Genomic DNA, 19,633 nt, shown 5'->3' with positions numbered 1-19,633 from the left:
TTCAGGACGTCGGCTCCAAGGGAAGGAAGGGTTTCTCTCTCTGTAGGCTCTGGAGGAAGGTCCTTGTCCTCAATCTTCCCCTGGTCAAGTTGCTTCTCAGGTCCAGGGACCCCATGTCCAAAGGACGTGCTCTGCTCCTGGTGCTGCTTTCTGGGTGGTATGAGGTCCCCAGCTCTCTGCCTGCTTCCCTTTCCTTTTATCTCTTGAGAGATAAAAGGTGCTGCAGGCCACACCCCAGGGAAACTCCCTTTACACTGGATCAGGGAGGAGTCCTGGGTAAGGGTGGTGTTACAATCCCACCCTAATCCTCTCAACATAAAATTACAATCACAAAATGAAGGACAACCACAGAATACTGAGAATCATGGCCCATCCAAATTGATACACAACATTTTTGGAGGGCCATAATTCAATCCATGACATGCATTTTCCCCCTTTGATCAGGATTCTTTTATAGAATCTTTGATCAAAATGTACAGTGTAGCTAGGCACAATCCTTTTCTTCTGGTCTCAATGCAAAGGAGGCAGTTTGTTCATGGAGGCAATTAGCCACACATTCTTTTTTGTCCTCTTATGCCTGACTCTCCATTTTCCTTTGTTGCTGCAAGCAAATTAAGACCAATCATTGTGCCTAGAATCTTTACTTTTTACCAAGCTGTCTGGATGATTGTGATTCATGTAGACAGCAGATGAGTTTGAAAAACAGTGCTGTAGGGAATTGATTCATGTGTGACTAGATATAATAGCTTTTTTTTTTAATTGAGAAGCTTTTATTGAAAATTGCATGATAGACACTCAATATTGTTTGAGGAAAATTATCCAAGTTTTTGCCCTCTAGAAATAAAGCTAAAACCAAAAAAACCAAACACGTTGCCATCGAGTCAATTCTGACTCATAACTACCCTGTAGGACAGAGTAGAACTGCCCGGTAGGGTTTCCAAAGAGCAGCTGGTGGACTTGAACTGCCAACCTCTGGTTTAGCAGCCAAGCTCTTAACCTCTGTGCCACCAGGGCTCCAAAATAAAGCTACCACTCCCTAAATCTTTCCTAGATACAGTCATAGAAAAACCAAAAAATTCAAATAAAAACAAAACCCATCAAATACACAGAAATAAGTCCATCAGCAGACTCACACCTTAGTTATAGATGGACTGGCCTTTAACCCTATTACCCTCAGCTATTCAAACACTGACATGAATGAGACTTCAGTTATCATATGCAAATGAAAACATTGGCATAAACTGCTAAGTGAGTGGGTCCAGCTGCCTCTCTCCCCACTGCACGGTTCTTAAACTTTTCCTGGTTTCTCTCTTTCTTTTCTTCTTTCCTTCCTGCTCCTCCTCCTACTTCCTTCTCTGGCTCTTCTTCTCCGCCCACTAGTGCAGGCCACCAGAATATCGGAACACACTGCCAGGATCTGAGAGGATGAGGGACTACTGTTTACCAGTGGCAGCCCATTTTTCTCTAGTCAAGGCTTTTTATTTAGAGCTGCCCTCTGCATTCTTATTTTATTATAGCACTTCCCTCCCCAGTCTTAGATTCTATGAACTGGTGGCTTCTTTTTTTAGTTCAATGTGTTATTATCCATTACCATTATTGTTTTTGATGCTCAAATTGTCTCAATTAGGGCCAATTTGGATCTCTTCAAGCTGGTTCCTGTGATCTTTTGATTTCCTTCCACGAATCAAGGAGCACATTCTTCCTTTCTGGCACAAGGAGTTCCAAGCTCAACTTGTGATTTCCTTTTCCAAAATCAGTCATTTCTCCAAGGAATCTGGTTCTTTTGGTGGAGAATGGCATTCGCGACAAAGCTGTAGCCACTAGGTGCATTGCTTCTAGGCTCTGTAAATGGACATAAAAAAAAGACATAGTGAGCAAATATTCATATTTAATTCACGAGCTTATATTGACACTTTCAATCCCAATCCAACACTACGAGGTTCTTCCTCAACTTTCGGTAGTCCTTAGTTTTATCTCTTCTCTCTCGTGTTGATAACCCTGATTCCAAACAATTTTTATTACATTTACTCATGTGCTCTACCCTATAATACACACAAAATTGTTTCCAAATTATTCCATCAATATGACTACCAACAATAAATCTACAAAGTAAAGTTCAAAATTTCTTTGCAGATGCTTCTGACATAAGAATATACACTGCTGTGGATCACACTCAGAGAACTGCATTTAAAATTCACGTGAATATTTCCTGTGTGATTGTATTATCATTCTGATATACAGGTAAATTGAAATTTTTCTACTTTTGTTCATCAATTGTATTGTAGTGTTTGAAAATGTAAAACATCACATGGTTTAAAAATCAAAACTATATAAAAAATATAAAACTTAGCAAAGTCTCACCATCACTTCTATCGCTTAAACCACATTCCCTAGATGAAAACATTTTTATTACCTTCTGGCTTATCCTTCCTGAAAAATAAGCAAGTATTAATAATAAGTACAAACACGTCTATCCTCTCCTTTCTTAAAGAAAAGGTAGACTACTGTGTACATTTTTTCACTTCTTGCTTTGCTTTTTTTCACATAAACTATCCTAGCAATAACTCAGTAGCAGTCCATAGAGACCCTCACGTTTTGGCCACATAGAACTCCATTATGTGTATGTATGACCAGATCATTCTTTAATGTCTTATATGCAGTCTAACCATTTTGAAATCAGTAGCCCAAGAGATCCAACTCACTTTTCGAAGGCACAAACTAGCCTTAGGAAGAAGAAAGGCAATTTTGAGTGCCAAAGGAATGCATGATAATAATCTCTTTGTAAGGTATTGAAACTATGTGTATAATTTAAATACAAAGTTTACATCTATTACACACATATTTAGTGTTGTGGTGTTTTGTGTACATAAATGAAATAATGAGAAAATGCTGTAAGGCAACTTGGATACACCTACCCTGTGACTCAACAATGAGTTCCCCTGGATATATTGATATATTTGCATGTAGGAAAAGCCCAAATCAATTCCCACTTTTCTAACACCAAATATTTATTGATCAACCCAAATCTACCTACATCAATCCAATTCTCTTCCACTTTTGTTCTGACACCAGGTGCACATGCAGCATCTTCCTCTGACCCTAACTAACCATCTGGAGCTAGAGCAGACTTCACAAGTAAAGGGCACAGACACCAGCTGCAATCCTGGGAGTCCTCGTGACCCACTGACTTCTGACCAGCTGGCTTCATACTCAGAAGTTCCCTCTACCCCTTCAGGATACCAGCCATAAGCTTGGAGGTGCTCATTCCCCTCACTTCTGACCTGCTGGCTCTTACTACCCCCTTGGGTTTGACAATTCACTGGAATGATTCTCGGAATTCACAGAAGGTCCTATACTTGCGATTACGGTTTTATAGCAAAAAGAATACAAGTGAGGAAACACATAGGGCAAGGACAGGGAAGGTTCTGAACATGGAGAGTCCTTGTCTCCAAAAGGGCTGCGCTACCCTTCCATGTGCATAGATGTCTCTCACCAATCAGGAAGTCCACGGAGCTTCTGTGTCCACAGCCTTTTTCTGAGACTCATTACTTAGGCATGACTGAATGAATTTTTCCCGAACCTCCACAACCCCTTGCCCCAGGTTGGCTAATATCAGGAGGTCCTCTTTCTAGCCTTGCCAGCCCCCACTTGAGTCACCTTATTAGCATAAACCCTCAGGTGTGGTCTGGAAGCCTATAGAAAACAAAAGCACCTCAATTACTCAGCAAATTCCAAGAGCTTAGAGTTATCTCAAGGAACACTGGAGACACAGTGGGTAAGTGCTGGGCTTCTAGCCAAAGGCTTGATGGTTTGAATCCACCAGCCACTCCAAGGGAGGAAGATATACCAATGGGTGTCTGTAAAGATTTCCATTTTTGGAAGCCCTACTGGGCTGTTCTACCCTGTCCTATAGAGTTACTAGGAGTCAGAATCAACCTGACAGCAAGGGGTTTAGTTTTTTGGTTTTTCTTTTTTTGTTTAGAGTTATCCCCGAGAAACCAAAGACAAAGACTAATTTCTTCGGATGAAGTTAAATCTTCACTGCACTTCAAAAAACAAATAAACTGTGAAGTTTCTAGGACATGATATATTGAGAAACTGGAATGTAATGGATGTGGCCAAGCTCTCAGAAAACAGACTGGGGCTGTATAAGTGTCAGAGCCTGTCCTGTAGCCTCAACAGCATGTGGTCAATTTAGAGCCACAGTAGATGAGGTTAGTTGGGTTTGTCTGAGTGTATAAATGTTAAACAAGGTTAATTGTTTTTTGTTGTGTATTTAACAAATACATTTGTTATAAGAAAAACTTACCAAAAAAGAAACGTATGAAGAAGAAAATGAGAGTTCTCCTGCCTGCCAGACCTATTCCCCAGATAAAACACTGCTGAGACACCTTTCTACATTACACGTAGGAAGGTGTGGTGGCTTTGGAGTGTAATAGGTGTTGTCTGGACAAGGCACCCAGGAAGCCCTGATTGCATCTGCCCTCCCTGGGCCATGAGAAATGGGTGAAGGCAACGAAAAGGAAAATAACATTGTTCTTTGCAGAAATTTCACCTTGGGACAGGAAACTCTGGTAAATGAGGCCGAGTATATGATTTCTGACAGAGGCTTAAAGAGCTGTGCCATCGCCCTAAACCCAGAGTGGATTTTACCTCAGTTTCCTGAGATGCGAATGAAATGATAGAAGTCAATAAACAGAGAGGTGCCGAGAGAAAGCAAGATGGATGAGTCCACTCACACAGGTCAACGGTCCTCAAGCCCTGATAGAGGACTGCCTTGAGATTAGTTGTGGAAACTACGGATGCTAAATGAGTATTCACACACCTCTATTTAGATGGTCATACTCGGTCCCTATTGAAACAGGCTGCTCAGCCATATTGAAAATCCCAATCAACACCCCTTCACCCCTCTCTTTATCTTGCTAACTACAAGCTTGTTTTGAGCAACATTTTTCAGGAAGTCGCAGCAAGTAGTGGTTCTGTCCACTGAACTAGCTGGAGTTACACCTTGAAGCATGCACAGATTGAAGAAATCACATCATTCAACTGACCCCACCCCCACCCCCAAATATGGTCATGGGAGGGCTAAGGGCAGAAAGTTCTGTAACAAACCCAACCCCCGATGCCACCGGAAACAAAACGCTGTCCAGCTCCCTTAGGCAGGGAGCACCTGTACTTACGGTTCCTAGACCCCACACGCTCCTTGTATGTGCAGGCAATAAACTTGCCACTTTTTGTTTCCCTTGCAATTGGTGTCCTTCTTATTTCAATCAGCTAATAAGACAGGACAAGAACCCGAGTGGCCTTTGGTTACACTATGAGTCAGCAAGTTTTTTTCTTTTAATTGAAATGATCGTAGATATGAGTCAGAATCTAGTGCCCGGGGGCAGTGGATTTGGAGATTCGTACTGCCATAAGCTGAAAGAACTGAAGAAAAAATTCAAGCCTCGAGTTGCGATAGTGAAGGATTCCACGGGGAAAATATTAAATGATGCAGGAAGCATCAAAAGAAGATGAAAGGAATATACAGAGTCATTATACCAAAAAGAATTAGTTGATATTCAACCATTTCAAGAGGTGGCATATGATCAGGAACCAATGGTACTGAAGGGAGAAGTCCAAGCTGCTCTGAAGGCATTGGTGAATAACAAGGCTCCAAGAATTGATGGAATATCAATTGAGATGTTTCAACAAACAGATGCAGTGCTGAAGGTGCTCACTTGTCTATGCCAAGAAATATGGAAGACAGCTTCCTGGCCAACTGACTGGAAGAGATCCATATTTATGCCTATTCCCAAGAAAGGTGATCCAACCAAATGTGGAAATTATAGAACAATATCATTAATATCACACGCAAGCAAAATTTTGCTGAAGATCATTCAAAAATGCCTGCAGCAGCATATTGACAGGGAACTGCCAGAAATTCAGGCTAGTTTCAGAAGAGGACGTGGAGCCAGGGATATCATTGCTGATGTCAGATGGATCCTGGCTGAAAGCAGAGAATACAGAAGGATGTTTACCTGGGTTTTATTGACTACGCAAAGGCATTCGACTGTGTGGATCATAACAAACTATGGATAACACTGCGAAAAATGGGAATTCCATAACACTTAATTCTGCTCATGAGGAACCTTTACATGAATCAAGAGGCAGTTGTTCGGACAGAGCAAGGGGATACTGATTGGTTTAAAGTCAGGAAAGGTGTGCGTCAGGGTTGTATTCTTTCACTATACCTATTTAATCTGCATGCTGAACAAATAATACGAGAAGCTGGACTATGTGAAGAAGAAAGGGGCATCAGGATTGGAGGAAAACTCATTAACAACCTGCGTTATGCAGATGACACAACCTTGCTTGCTAAAAGTGAAGAAGACTTGAAACACTTACTAATGAAGATCAAAGACCACAGCCTTCAGTATGGATTACACCTCAACATAAAGAAAACAAAAATCCTCGAAACTGCTCCAATGAGCAACATCATGATAAACGGAGAAAAGATGGAAGTTGTCATGGATTTCATTTTACTTGGCTCCACAATCAACAGCCATGGAAGCAGCAAACAAGAAATCAAAAGATGCGTTGCATTGGGCAAATCTGCTACAAAGGACCTCTTCAAAGTGTTGAAGAGCAAAGATGTCACCCTGAAGACTAAGGTGCGTCTGACCCAAGCCACGGTATTTTCAATCGCATCGTATGCATGTGAAAGCTGGACACTGAATTAAGGAAGACCGAAAAAGAGTTGACGTCTTTGAATTGTGGTGTTGGTGAAGAATATTGAATATACCATGGACTGCCAAAAGAATGAACAAATCTGTCTTGGAAGAAGTGCGGCCAGAATGCTCCTTAGAAGCAAGGATTGCGAGACTGCGTCTTACATACTTTGGACATGTTGTCAGGAGGGATCAGTCCCTGGAGAAGGATATCATGCTTGGCAAAGTACAGGGTCAGCAGAAAAGAGGAAGACCCTCAAGGAGGTGGATTGACACGGTGGCTGCAACAATGAGCTCAAGCATAACAACCATTGTGAGGATGGCGCAGGACCGGGCAGTGTTTTGTTCTGTTGTGCATAGGGTCGCTATGAGTCAGAACCGGCTCGACGGCACCTAACAACAACAACTGCCATACAGTTACAGAGATTTATGGTGGTTCCGTGGTGTAATGGTGAGCACTCTGGACTCTGAATCCAGTGATCCTAATTCCAGTCTTGGTGGAAACTTGGTGTTTCCTTTAAATGAAGGATTAAAAAAAAAAAAAAAAAAAACCTTAAATAGTGAATGAAATTTTTTACTCCCCTTTCCCTTCCCGCCTCTGATCCTCATTTAGGAGCTAGAAGGGTTTCGGGGCCCCCAAGGAAGAACCACAAGCTGCTGCAGATCCCGGCTCCCCTCCTGCTCCTCGTGGCCACTTCTGCCTCGCGGCCGGGTCCCCTTTTCCTCTCGGCTGCTCCTCAGGATGGGAGGTCCCAGAAACCCTCAGAAAATAGCTGAGGAAAGAGGAGAGACTGGAAAGAACAGAGAAGAGAATTGGAAAGAAAAAGGGAAGAAGTAGGGAATAGAAGGCAGAGGAACTAGGCGTTCACAGCAGCGGTTTCAGTTGCTGGGTGTGGACCGCTCTTTACTCAGGAGTGCTCCCATCCCTACCTGACCCACCCTAGAACCGGGTTCCACCGATAAACCTCAAAGCTGCTTGCCTGGCATTTGTTCTTGCAAAGTTTCCTTTCACTGCGTGGACGAGTGAAGTGCATTAAGTTGGTTGGCAAGTGAATGGAAGCCAAGGGAAGGGCCGTGTGGACTCCCTTGGTGTTGACTAGCAGGTGGTGCACGCATCCTCCCATAGGCACAGCGTTTTTCCCTTTGCAGGCTGTCTGCAGGGGGAGGAGTGGAAAACTGGAAAATCAAGGCATAACAATGTTTCTTCAGAGGTAAAGAGCAATTGAGACATAATTGGTTATATGGGTTGAAACTGCTTATCTCTGGACAACAGGGAATGTAGAAAATGATCAGGGCACTACTGTTTTTCATAACAAACTATTGGGCATATAGTACTTTGATAAAAATATATATACAAAATAAAAATAATTTCTTTGTTATGTAGAATGTTTTTTAATTGAATTGAAATTTTGATGTACTCCTGTGTATCATCACTCTTTAAAATTTCTGGTGTTTGTGTCACATTCTACAGTCCTTTCACTGTAAGATTATAAAAATGTTATTGGGGCAATTTTGAAACAACCAACCATTATTCTCCTTTTCATGAGCTGAGCAGATGGACGAACAGACTTGAAGATCCTCCCACATGTAACCATCTCTATAGCTCACGTTCTGAAGCATCAGCAACTGAGAGGACTGGACGTGATTTAGTGTAAACAGTCCTGAGACCACGGAAATCCATTAAACTCTGCAAATCTCAGCTTCCTCATTAGCAACACGCCAAACCTTGCCTTCAGTGTTGGCTCAGATATAACTGGGCAGTCTTCCATGCTAAGGAGAAGAGCAGCTCTCAGCTCTTAATCATCAAGCTAGCTCAGGCCATAGGCCACACAACTTCTCATTTTAAGGTCCTGCACGTTGCCTAGTTTTCTTTGTATCTACCCTTGATTGACCTCTTTCCTATCCTCTTTGGTATCCAGTGGCTCCTCTGGCTCTACAAATAGATCACTATGTGCTGTCTCCACAGTGGCCACAAGGAGGGGCAAGGACCCTTCCCTTTGGGACTGTTGTTCTCTCTTCAAACTTTTTCTGTCACTCCAGCTGTTCTGTTTTGAGGATTACAGTTACATGGATATTAGGCCACTTGATGTTTTCTCACAAGTCAATCATGCTCTGTTCTTTTCATTTTTAGTTCTTTTTTCCCTCTGGGTTTCATTTTGGATAACTTATGTTCTACAGTGTCCAATTAACTGATAAAGTCATCCAGTGTATTTTTCAATTCTAGATGTTCTATTTGACTCATATATATATATGTCTTTCATCTCTCTCCTCATCAAGCTCATGCTTTCCTCCATTTTTCTGAATGAATACAGTGTGTTTATCATAGCAGCTTTAATATTTTGTCTATTGATTCTATCATCTAAGTTATTTCTGGGTCTGTTTCTGTTGACTTTTCTCATGGTTATGGATCATATTTTCTGGCACCAGGACTCCACTCTTGGCATACCTAAAAATTTTTATTAGATGCCAGATATTATTAATTTTATGTTAAGTATTTAAAAAAACATTTTTATATACTCCTTTAAATATTTTTGCTCAGCGATGCCACTCAGCTGCTTGGGAACAGTTTGATTCTTTCCAGCCTGCCTTATAAACTTTGTTAGGTAGGTTCACAAAATCCTTGGTCTAAGGCTAATGTGGACACAGTGTTGAGGTATCATTACCCTTCTGAAGACTGTCCTTCATGCCAATGTGTTAGATGCCCTTTCCATACAGGCTGGTGGGAACACACACTCTTAGGGGCTCAGTCTGAGCTCTCCTACACTTCCCATAGTTCAGTGTCTCCATGGAGCTGTTGCAGGTATATTTTGTCTTGTGTTCTAGTGGTTTAAGGTAGAAAAGTAAATACCACCCCTGTTACTCCATCATGGCCCAAATTAGAAACCTGTACACTTTTCTTATATTTCACGATTAAGCGGGGAGGGAACCTATCTTCATTGTTATTTTCTATCTCTCATACCTAATATGCAAACTGTGGTGGCATAGTGCTGAAGTACTAAGGCCCCTCATAAAAAGGTCCACAGTTCAAATATAGGCACTCCCTGGAAATTTCACACAGCAGTCCTACTCTGTCCTATAGGGTCACTATGACTTGGAATCGACTTGATGCCAATAGGTTTGGCTTTTCTTTGGTATACCTAATACGTGCCATACACTATGCTACGTGTATTATTATATCATCCCATTAATCTATACAGTAACTCTACAAAACAATTAATACTATTATTTTCATATGAGACTTGAAACATTGAACGAGCTGGCCCAAGGTCAAACAGAAGGCAAGTAGTGGTGCCAGCACTGGAAGGGAGGCCTTCCCAGAGGTAGTGCCCCTAGCCACAGACCAGACCAAAGATCTTTGTAACAACCTTGGGATATCTGATATGCCTGGAATCCAGTATCCAAGGAGTTCCTACCCACCATGTGGATAGACTCCTTTTGGTCAGAAACTCCTCTCTCAGGGAGCCAGAGCATAGCTTAGCCCTTAAGCTCTGACTGAGGAAAGCCCTTAAACTCTTTGCAAAGCCATGTTTTCTCACTGGAAAGGCACTGAAAACGGACTTTGGTCTTAATTCAGGTATTTTTTCTTTGGGCAAGGAAACCTCTTGCTCTGGGGAGAAAAGTTCACAGCTCTTCTTCATCGAGCTGTATCAGTCGTAGGATGCACGGCTTGTAGCTTCAATGTCTGGAACGCTCACTCGGCATCTTGCACGTTTTAGGTAGTTTTCTGTGAACCTGCCCTTGTCTTCTCCCTTCCTCCGCCCCTTACCCTCCCTATCATCTTCTGGGGCCTTTCAGATCTCTGTGTGCTGTGCCCGCAGTAGCCACGAGGGGGCGCCACGGTCCTTCGTGCCTTTTCTCAGTTTGGAGAGTGAAGAAGGATTGGAGATTATTTCAATTTACCAGGACCCTGTGGCTCAGAAGTGAGAGCAAGGTGAGAACACACCCTGGGAAGGGTTGGCAAAATCCCCACACCTGACAACACAAGACCTAGGGTTTTCTTCTATAGTTTAATATTCAGCATTTTCAGAGAAGGAAAAACCTAAATTTATTTCTGACACTGAGAAGATAATGTCCTATTTAGTTAAATTCCCTGAGGCCCTGGGTGGCAAAAACACTTAAACTCTCCACTGCTACCCCAAATGCTGGTGTTTGAAATCCACCCAGAGGCATCTTGGAAGACACATATGGCAGTCTGCTTCCGAAAGATCCCAGCTTTGAAAACCCTATGGAGCAGTTCCACTCTGCACACTTGGGGTTGTGATGAATAGGAATCGACTTGACAGCAACTAGCAACAACAGCATTTACAGTCTCCACCATCATCGAAAGAGAGGGCAGCTTAAGGAATCTTCCTAATTTTCCAATCTCCTGATGCATGTCAGGTGCAACTCCAAGGCACAGAGAGAGCTAATGCTGTCTGCCCATGAAGGAGGTAAGAGAGGCCTTGAGGAAAGGGGTGGGGGAAGAGGAAACTGAAGCCATCAACTCCTAGGTTCTTGTCAAGCAGGCTAGCCAATTCAAGTCAGCCAGACACAGGGTTGAAAGAACACAAAGTTTTACTCACAGCTGCAAAGTGGGAGACAGGCATAGTCTTGTGACCTAAGGCTGCCAGCTCCCTGACCCAGGGCAGATTTGCGCCTTTTATAGGGAATGACGTATATGTATATGTACATGTACATGTATATATATATGTATATGTATGACCACTGAGGGGAGGATCTTCAGTCTTTTGATGTATGCTCAGTCGACATAATTTTAGTGAATTGGTTTTTGCACAGAGCTCTGAAATACTGTGCAACAAAATAAAAAAAAAACCCACTGCCGTCAAGTCAATTCCGACTCATAGCGACCCTATAGGACAGAGTAGAACTGCGCCATAGAGTTTCCCAGGAGTGCCTGGTGGATTCGAACTGCTCACCTTTTTGGTTAGCAGCCATAGCACTTAAGCACTACACCATCAGGGTTTCCGAATACTGCCCACAGCCCTGAACAAATGGAGATGGCTCGCTACTGCCACCCCAAGAAGGTTATATAGACCGTAGATTCAGAGTCAGTGTGCCTGTGCGTTAGCCTCCTGCCAGGAGAAGACAAGAAACCTGGGGATTCAACTAATCATGAAGTGCTGTAAAAGTTGTAACAAAAATGTAGCAAGAGTAGACTTTTCTGAAAAACAGCTATTATGAGACGGTTCCCCACCCTTTAATAACCTTTTCCTGACTGCCTGTTTCAAAACTGGAGCCAGAAAAATAAAGAGGCTGCTTTAGAGGCCACGGATGTTGTAAAAAGGTGAGAATACTAGCATCGGCATCAGAACCTTTCGGAATTCAAGGGGGATAATGAGCAGGATCAGCCCAAAGCTGATTCCCATGAACTGGCAGTCAGACATACCTCCACTCTCCAGACTTTTTACCAGTTCTGACACCAGCCGTCCCTCCAACGGCACGCTCTACTTCTCTTCTGGGGTCAATGATCTGTTCCCACGTCCACACAGAAACATTACTTACGGTTTAGTGGTTTATTAAGGAAGTAACAGGGTATAATTCGGGATCAGGATCAACAGGCTGAACTCAGGATCAGGAACCATGTAGGCAAAGTCTCCTTTCTTCAATGTAGGACATCTCTCTCAACTCCTTCAGCCATTCACGGCTCCTCTTGGCCCTCTCTGGACAGGCTCCTCTTGGCTCTGCTGTCTGTCACCACTGATTCTGCCACTGGGCCCCTTCCAGGCCTGTCACCATCTTCACTGTTACAGCCCCTGGCCTCTGTTACAGCTCTTTTAAGAGGTTCTTTACCTCTTTTTTTTCTCTCTCTCTCTCTCTCTGCTCCTTGTCTCTTCTGCCTTCCTTCTGCTCCTTCCTGTTCAAAAACCTCTGTGGGGTGTAATGTATATATACATATATATACACAAATGCCTCCTCAGTTTCAAGGCATGGTCCTCCCACCGAGGCCATGAATTAACAGTCCCCTCTTTTTTCTTGGTAGGCCACAGACACTTCATTTGCATAGTAACCTACAGATACTCCATTTGCATAGCCTATACTCACTGCGTTTGCATGGTATATTGACCAACCAAGCAAGGTGCATACTTATTACACGGCAGACTGCATGCAACTCAGGGCCAGACAAAAAGTATCAAACCTCAACTTGTTTACACCTTGCTCAGGAAATGTCAGTCAGCCTGACGAAAAGTAACAAACCCTCTGGGGATAGAAAACTAGGGCCTAGGTAATGCCTCAGGACTTAGGGGGAAAGAAATCTCTCAAGCTGTTTTACCAAAGAACCAAGGCAAAAGGTCACTTAAAGGATGTCATGTCACCACAGGTGTGTTGGGGTGGCATCTGGAGAAGTCGTCTGGCAATAGATGTAGGACTTGGGAGCAAGACAACAAACAGGCCAGCTGTCACCCAAGGAAAGAAGTCCGAGGAGAGTTTAGATATGTAAAGGGCATTTGGTGAAGTTTTGCCGCCTAGCTTGTGATACCAGCGCTCTTTCTCATCTCTACAAAGAAGGCATCAAAGTGGGCTTGATGTGTTTGTTATGCATGGTGGGTATGAATATGGAATTAAATACATACTTATTCATATTAAAACGCTCATCCTTGTACCACCTAAAACTATCTCAAGTACTACCAGTGGTGCCCATACCACACACAGGGAAACTGGCTACTGAAAAGTAAAAAACCAACCCCACCTGGGCGTACAAAATTATGTGCTGTGATGGAATCTCCTAATGCAATCTCTCAGGCCAAGGGCACAAAAAACCACTAAGTGCCAAGGAAACACAGCCCATCTTAATTCTTCCGAGACAAATTAGAGAGCTAGGGGGATCTCCAGAAACTATTGCAGGCACCCTCTGATTTACAAACAGAGAAACCTGTGCTGAGTTGAGGTCCATGACTTCCCTAAGGCATGTGACAAGGCTGGTGCAGGTGGAGCATGTTCTTAGTCCCTCTGGGTCTAGGAAGATGTAGGTAGTTGGCAGGTGGATTCACTCAGGAGAAGGCCACAAAACAATAGTCTACTGGTGGGACATTTGAGACTGAGACCCAGGATCTAAAGAAAAAAAAATTTTTCTACGACCTGGGTATTTTCAGTGATTCTACCAGAAAGCCAATTCTTATACACTCAGGTCAATGAGGGATTTCAACTCTTTGTCCTTATTACTAAGATTGGTGTTCCAGTCTCCAAATCCTGGCACTTTTTCTACCATACACCTTTTTTGTTAGGTTTTTAAGCTGATTTTGAAATGTGAAATTCTCACGCATAAAGGGATTACAGCTAATTTCTTTCGACATCGAATGAATTCACCTGACGTCTTCACGGGCTGGATGGAATCCACATTCTTTCCTTTTTTTTTTCCCCTCACTCTAAGCTATAACTCCACAGCAATATCAATGTCAATTTCTCTGTGGAAAAGAATCCAGCTAAGCAATCAAGAAATGGAAATAAATGGCAGGGATTTATTGTAATGGAACAGAAGTCTGACAAGCAAATAAAATGCTTTGACTGTTCAACAACTGACCACCAATCTCTGCGTGTCTTCATGTGGCTTGAGGGTCTGAAATTTAAGTCAACAGGAGCTGGAGCTTCTTGAAGCTGCAAGTCATATGGGGAGGAACCTGTCTCTGCTACTGAGGACTGTGGGTTCTGGGTAAATTTAAAAAATAGAAGACCCAAAGTCATTGACTAAGTCTGGACTGAGATGACAGATAGTGTCAGAGACCACAATTATTAGGTAATGAAAAACTCTGAAAGACAGGGAGAGCTGTATGCAAAGGTACTCTCCACCTGTCATCTCCATAGGTTCTGGTTCTTCTCTGGATGGAAGAGGGTGTTTGAATTCTTAGTGACACCTGGCCACGGACCTCCATGCAGGCCCAGCCTCATGGGCATGTGGCCTGTGCAGTCACCGAGGGCCCCACACTCAGAAGGATCCTCACGCTTGGTTTAATGTTCTGCTGTCATCGTCTTGGAATTATTTGTAAGTTTGTATTTGAACTTGTGTTTTGTAAGTGAAATTCAGTTAGACAAGGAAGCGGGCACGTGAGTATAGGAAATGCACACAATACATCTGTCTGCCGCAGTTCCTCGCTGGCTCATTTACATACAGCAATCTTGATAACCCCATGAGCACAGAATTAAGGTGCACCGACAATGCACGGAGGTTCAGCGAGACTCAAAGTCACTACTAGGTGTTAAGCACAAGACAAGGCAGAGTCAAGGCATGACCGATTCAGACAGTTTAAAAAAAAAAAAAAAAGATCCTTTTTTTACGTTCCGATCCTTTATTACTTACATGGGCAGTGAGAGGAAAAGTTGTCAAAGGTGCCAGCTCCTCATGGCCCTGTCCTAAGTCGACACTCAAAAAAGGTGGCCAGGTGATGGCAACCTAAGTAGTTGGAAGCTCTGTTGCTGAGGAGTCAATACCTCGCTGCAGCTGAGCAGTTTTATGTCCCGTGGCTGTGCCCTAAGGAGGGCTAGGTGAAAAGTCCCACCCCTCACTGGAAGCAGGGAGGTGGACAGGAAAACTGTCTAGCGGCGGCCTCCCACAAGAAGGAGAGGCAGATGAGAAAAGGGTCCAGCTCCTCACAAGACTGTCTATTCTGTGTTCCTGGGCGGAGGACTTGGTGTCTTGGTCATCTAGTGCTGCCGTAACAGAAATACCCCGAGTGGATGGCTTTAACAAAGCGAAATTTATTCTCTCACAATCTAGTACGTTTCAAGTCCAAATTCAGGGTGTCAGCTCTAGGGGACAGCTTTCTCTCTTGGTCGGCTCTGGAGGAAGATTCCTTGTCATCAGTCTTCCCCTGGTCGAGGAGCTTCTTAGGCCCAGGGACCCTAGGGCCAAAGGATGTGCTCTGCTCCCGCTGTTGCTTTCTTGGTGGTATGAGGTCCCCATTCTCTGCTTCCTTCTCTTTCCTTTATCCTTCTGAGAGATAAAAGGTGGTGCAGGCCACACCCCAGGAAAACTCCGTTTACATTGGATCAGGGATGTGACCTGGGTAAGGGTGGTGTTACAATCCCACCCTAATCCTCTTTTGACATAAAATTACAATCACATGATGGAGGATAATCACAGAATACTGGGAATGGTGGCCTAACCAAGTGGACACCTGTTGGGGGGGGGACACAATTCAATCCATGACACTTGGGTTCTGGCCTATGTGGACGTGTACAAGGTGGCCAGAACACCATGGCAGAGCCATTCCCCTGCACAAGGTGTGTCTAAAAATGAAGGGGGCACTAACAGCCCCGGGGAAGAAATGCTTTCTTGTCAACCAGAACTTGTTTCAGGATCTTCAGGCTGTGAAAAGACGGAATTTTTTACTGACATTAAGAAGAGCCTCAGCCATGGGAATTCTCTCTCCCTCTAGCGTTAGGGATTGAACTGTGTCCCCCGAAGAGATATGTTGAAGTCCTAACTCCTGTACCTGTGAACGTGACCTTGTTTGGGGTAATAAGGTCTTTGTCTGAAGATAAACCCACTGCGGTGGGGTCAGTTCCGACTCATAGCGGCTTTATAGGATCGAGAAGAAAACCGTAGAGTGTGTGTGTGTGTGTGTGTGTTTTAGGTGAAAGTGAGACAGATAGGGTTAACTACGCTGGTGGAACAAAAGAGTTTTTAAAAAGATTACCATCTAGAAGTTGGGTAAACAGGAACCTGCCCTGTCAACATGAGATAGGACTGGGGTACCCCATGAATTACTACCTGCTTCTTAGTGTCTTTCTAGTCCCCTCCTCCTTTGTGGGCTCCGTATGCACAGAGGAGCAGAGTGACTGCTGTTTGACCTTTCTTAGCCCCCCGAAGATGGCGATGTAGTGCCCAAGATCAAGTGTGCTTGTGCTATATCCCATAATAAGCGACGCCAAGGGCTGCCGAGAGCACTCCATCTTGAATATCAGCAGGTTCCATCTTAAATTCCAGATGCCTGAGCAACCTAATTAACATAGACCACCATTCTGAGAAGTACCCGCCCCTTCAAAGAAGCCCACTAAATATTCATTACTCTGTTGTCTCCACCGAACCCACATAAGCCCTAGCCTTGCTTCCCTTTTAGCATCAGTCATTTGGAGAGGCTTAGATCCCCGCTGACTCCTTTTGCTTGACTCAAGCAAAATAAAGCTTGCTGAAGATAAGGTTTGTCTTTCATGTATATTCTTCCTCGGGAAAAGACAAGGATCCTTTGTGTCAGATTGACAACTGGCTGAAGAAGTTTACAGCACAAATTATTTTCTTGTTCAAAAATTTATACACAAATTGTTTTGTGATATTCGTTGCCATCCCCACAATGTGTCAGCATTCTCCCCCTTTCCCTTTACACCCCGAGTTCCCCGTGTCTATTGGTCCAGGTTTCCTGTCCCTTCCTGCCTTCTCCTCTTTGCTTTGGGGCAGGTGTTGCCCATTAGGTCTTCTATACTCGATGGAACTAAAAAGCTCATTCCTCACATATGTTGTTTGTTTCATAGGCCTGTCTACTCTTTTTGGTGTTGGTGTTTTTTTTTTTTTCTTAATTGTACTTTAGATAAAGGTTTACAGAACAAAGTAGCTTCTCACGTAAAAAAATTAATACCCACATTGTTTTGCGACATTCGTTGCCAACCCCATGCGTGACAACACTCTCCCCTTCTCGACCCTGGGTTCCCCATTACCAGCTTTCCTGTCCCCTCCTGCCTTCTAGTCCTTGCCATAGTGTTTCTTCAGTGTGTCAGACCAGTAAGTTTGGTCTTGTGTGTGTGTGTGTGCGCGCGTGCATGCGTGCGTGTGTGTATGTGAGTTAGAATTTTGTTCTACATTTTTCTCCAGCTCTGTCTGGGGCCCTCTATTGTGATCCCTGTCAGAGCAGTCGGTGGTGGCAGCTGGACACCTTCTAGCTGTGCTAGACTCAGGCTGTGGTATTTGTGGTCCATCAGGCCTTTGGACTAACCTTTCCCTTGTGTCTTTGGTTTTCTTCATTCTCAAGGCTGTAAATCTTTACGGAAGCCGACTGCCACTTCTTTCTTTCACCCACTCTTTGAAGAGAGTTATCAGTTAAGCAACACCAGAGAAGGGTGGGTCCTAGTCCTAATCCTTTCTGAGTGGTGTTTCATAAAAGAGAAGAGACGCACAGAGAGGGTCAGGCACAGGAGGAAGACACCATGTGAGGAAGACCCCTCGCAGACCAAGGAAGGCCAAGAAGCCAAACTCCCGGGGGGCTACCGACAAGCACGGCTCTTCCCCCAGGAGCCCGCAGGGAGGATAGCCCCGCTGACGCCCTAAATTGGGACTCCTACCCCCTTTACCCCCTAGAGTGGAAACCCTAGTGGCATAGTGGTTAAGTGCTAGGGCTGCTAACCAAAGGGTCGGCAGTTGAAAACCACCAGGAGCTCCTTGGAAACTCTATGGGGAATCGTCTGGATGGCACTGGGTGCTCTTGAAAGCCAGAAACTTAACTGCATCTTCACTGTAAGAAACCTCTGAAAGAAACTTTGAGTAAAGTTACCAACGACCCAGTAAAGAACCTCAGCTGTCTCTTAAAGGGACCTCCCGTTAGTTAGGGAGCACAGGAGTTTCGTCTTACGAAAACGTTTATTCATCATACGTTTTCTCCACATGATAATCCACAAGCCCTCCCCCCGAAAAAAAGCTTGAAGAGTCGCCAAAAATACACCATAAACACTCTATCTTTTGACAACAAGATAAATCAGGGGAAAGCGCGAACGCAGTCCCCCACTACCACAAATTATGCAGTCGAGTTTCCCACATTTGGGGAAATCGCAGGGGTCAGCACATCCGGAGTGCAATGGATAAGCCTCGCCCTGGGAAAACCACCTTCGTGATCATGGTATCTCCCCTGCCAGGTAAGTATGAGTTGTTCCTCTGCCGCCCGCACGCAGCCTCGCACTCCTTACACTTTACGCAGACGGTCATTTCGCTAGCCTCACTCCCGGCCCCTCAGAGCCCTTCTACGCTCCTACAGCACACAACTTCATGGACAGACCTGGATTCGCTCCACAGCACAGTCATAACGTCTTTAAGCAGCAATGCCGATCCAGCAGCCACTGCGCTGCCACTATCTACATAAGACAGTGCCCCGTCAGTGACATCACCGACCGCGCTCTTCCCGCCTACCCACGGCCCGCCCCCTCCCCGCGTTTTCCTCCTCCCGTCCCTCCCAGACGGCCAATGAGCGGGCCGGCAGTCGGAGGAGGAAGTGACGTCTCCCTTCCCCCGCCCCAACGGCCACCGTTTACGCGGTGAGCGGAGCCGGGGGCCTGGCCCAGCCGCGTCTCTCCAGGACTGCGCGGCTTCTTCACCTCTCCTTCCCACACCTCTTGGGCGTTCGGCTGGAGCCTGTGCAACCTTCTCGGAATAATGAGTGGCTCGTAACACGTAGAATAGAGCAAAACTTGATATTAGCCCTGACCTCGGAATCCTTTTTTTTTTTCCCGAAGGCACCTTACGGAGACCAAGACAAGTGTGTTACCGAGAGAATGTGCAGCCATCCACCCATCACAGAGACATGTTTAAACACGTTTTGTGTGGAATACACCCGTGCATGTATGAACTGGAACCCTAGCACCAGTACTTTTTGACTTATCCTCCTGTTATTCATCGACATTGGTTACACTTCTCACAATGTGTCAGCATTCTCGTTATTTCCTTTGTGATGGTTCTGTTTCCATCCGTTCCCTGCCCCTCCTTACCTTCTCATCGTCGGCTTAGGGTGAATTTTGACTGTTAGGTCTCATTGTTTAGAGGAGCACAGTAGTCGCAGGTGGTATTTATTTTATGAGCCACTCCTCTTTTGGCTGATACGTGAACACCAGGAGTGGTTTGAGATCCAAGTATAAAGGGTATCCCAGGGCGATAGTCACAGGCGTTCCTCTGGTCTCCACCGGTCCGATAAGTATTGACTTTTTTTTAGGAATTTGAGTTTCGTTCTACA

At 44.4% G+C, this 19,633-nt stretch overlaps 1 non-coding gene across 1 annotated transcript; it reads right to left on the bottom strand.

The window, feature by feature from the left end:
• Nucleotides 1-18,389: 18,389 nt before the first annotated feature.
• Nucleotides 18,390-18,553, bottom strand: LOC126074186 (U1 spliceosomal RNA). The gene has a single exon (XR_007516987.1). It is a non-coding gene; the product is annotated as a U1 spliceosomal RNA (small nuclear RNA).
• Between the last annotated feature and the right edge of the window lie 1,080 nt (nucleotides 18,554-19,633).

This window comes from Elephas maximus, chromosome 3, assembly GCF_024166365.1.
Source record: "Elephas maximus indicus isolate mEleMax1 chromosome 3, mEleMax1 primary haplotype, whole genome shotgun sequence".
Taxonomy (NCBI): domain Eukaryota; kingdom Metazoa; phylum Chordata; class Mammalia; order Proboscidea; family Elephantidae; genus Elephas; species Elephas maximus.
Note: the sequence above shows the minus strand (reverse complement) of the source record. Positions and strands in the feature narration are given on the sequence as shown.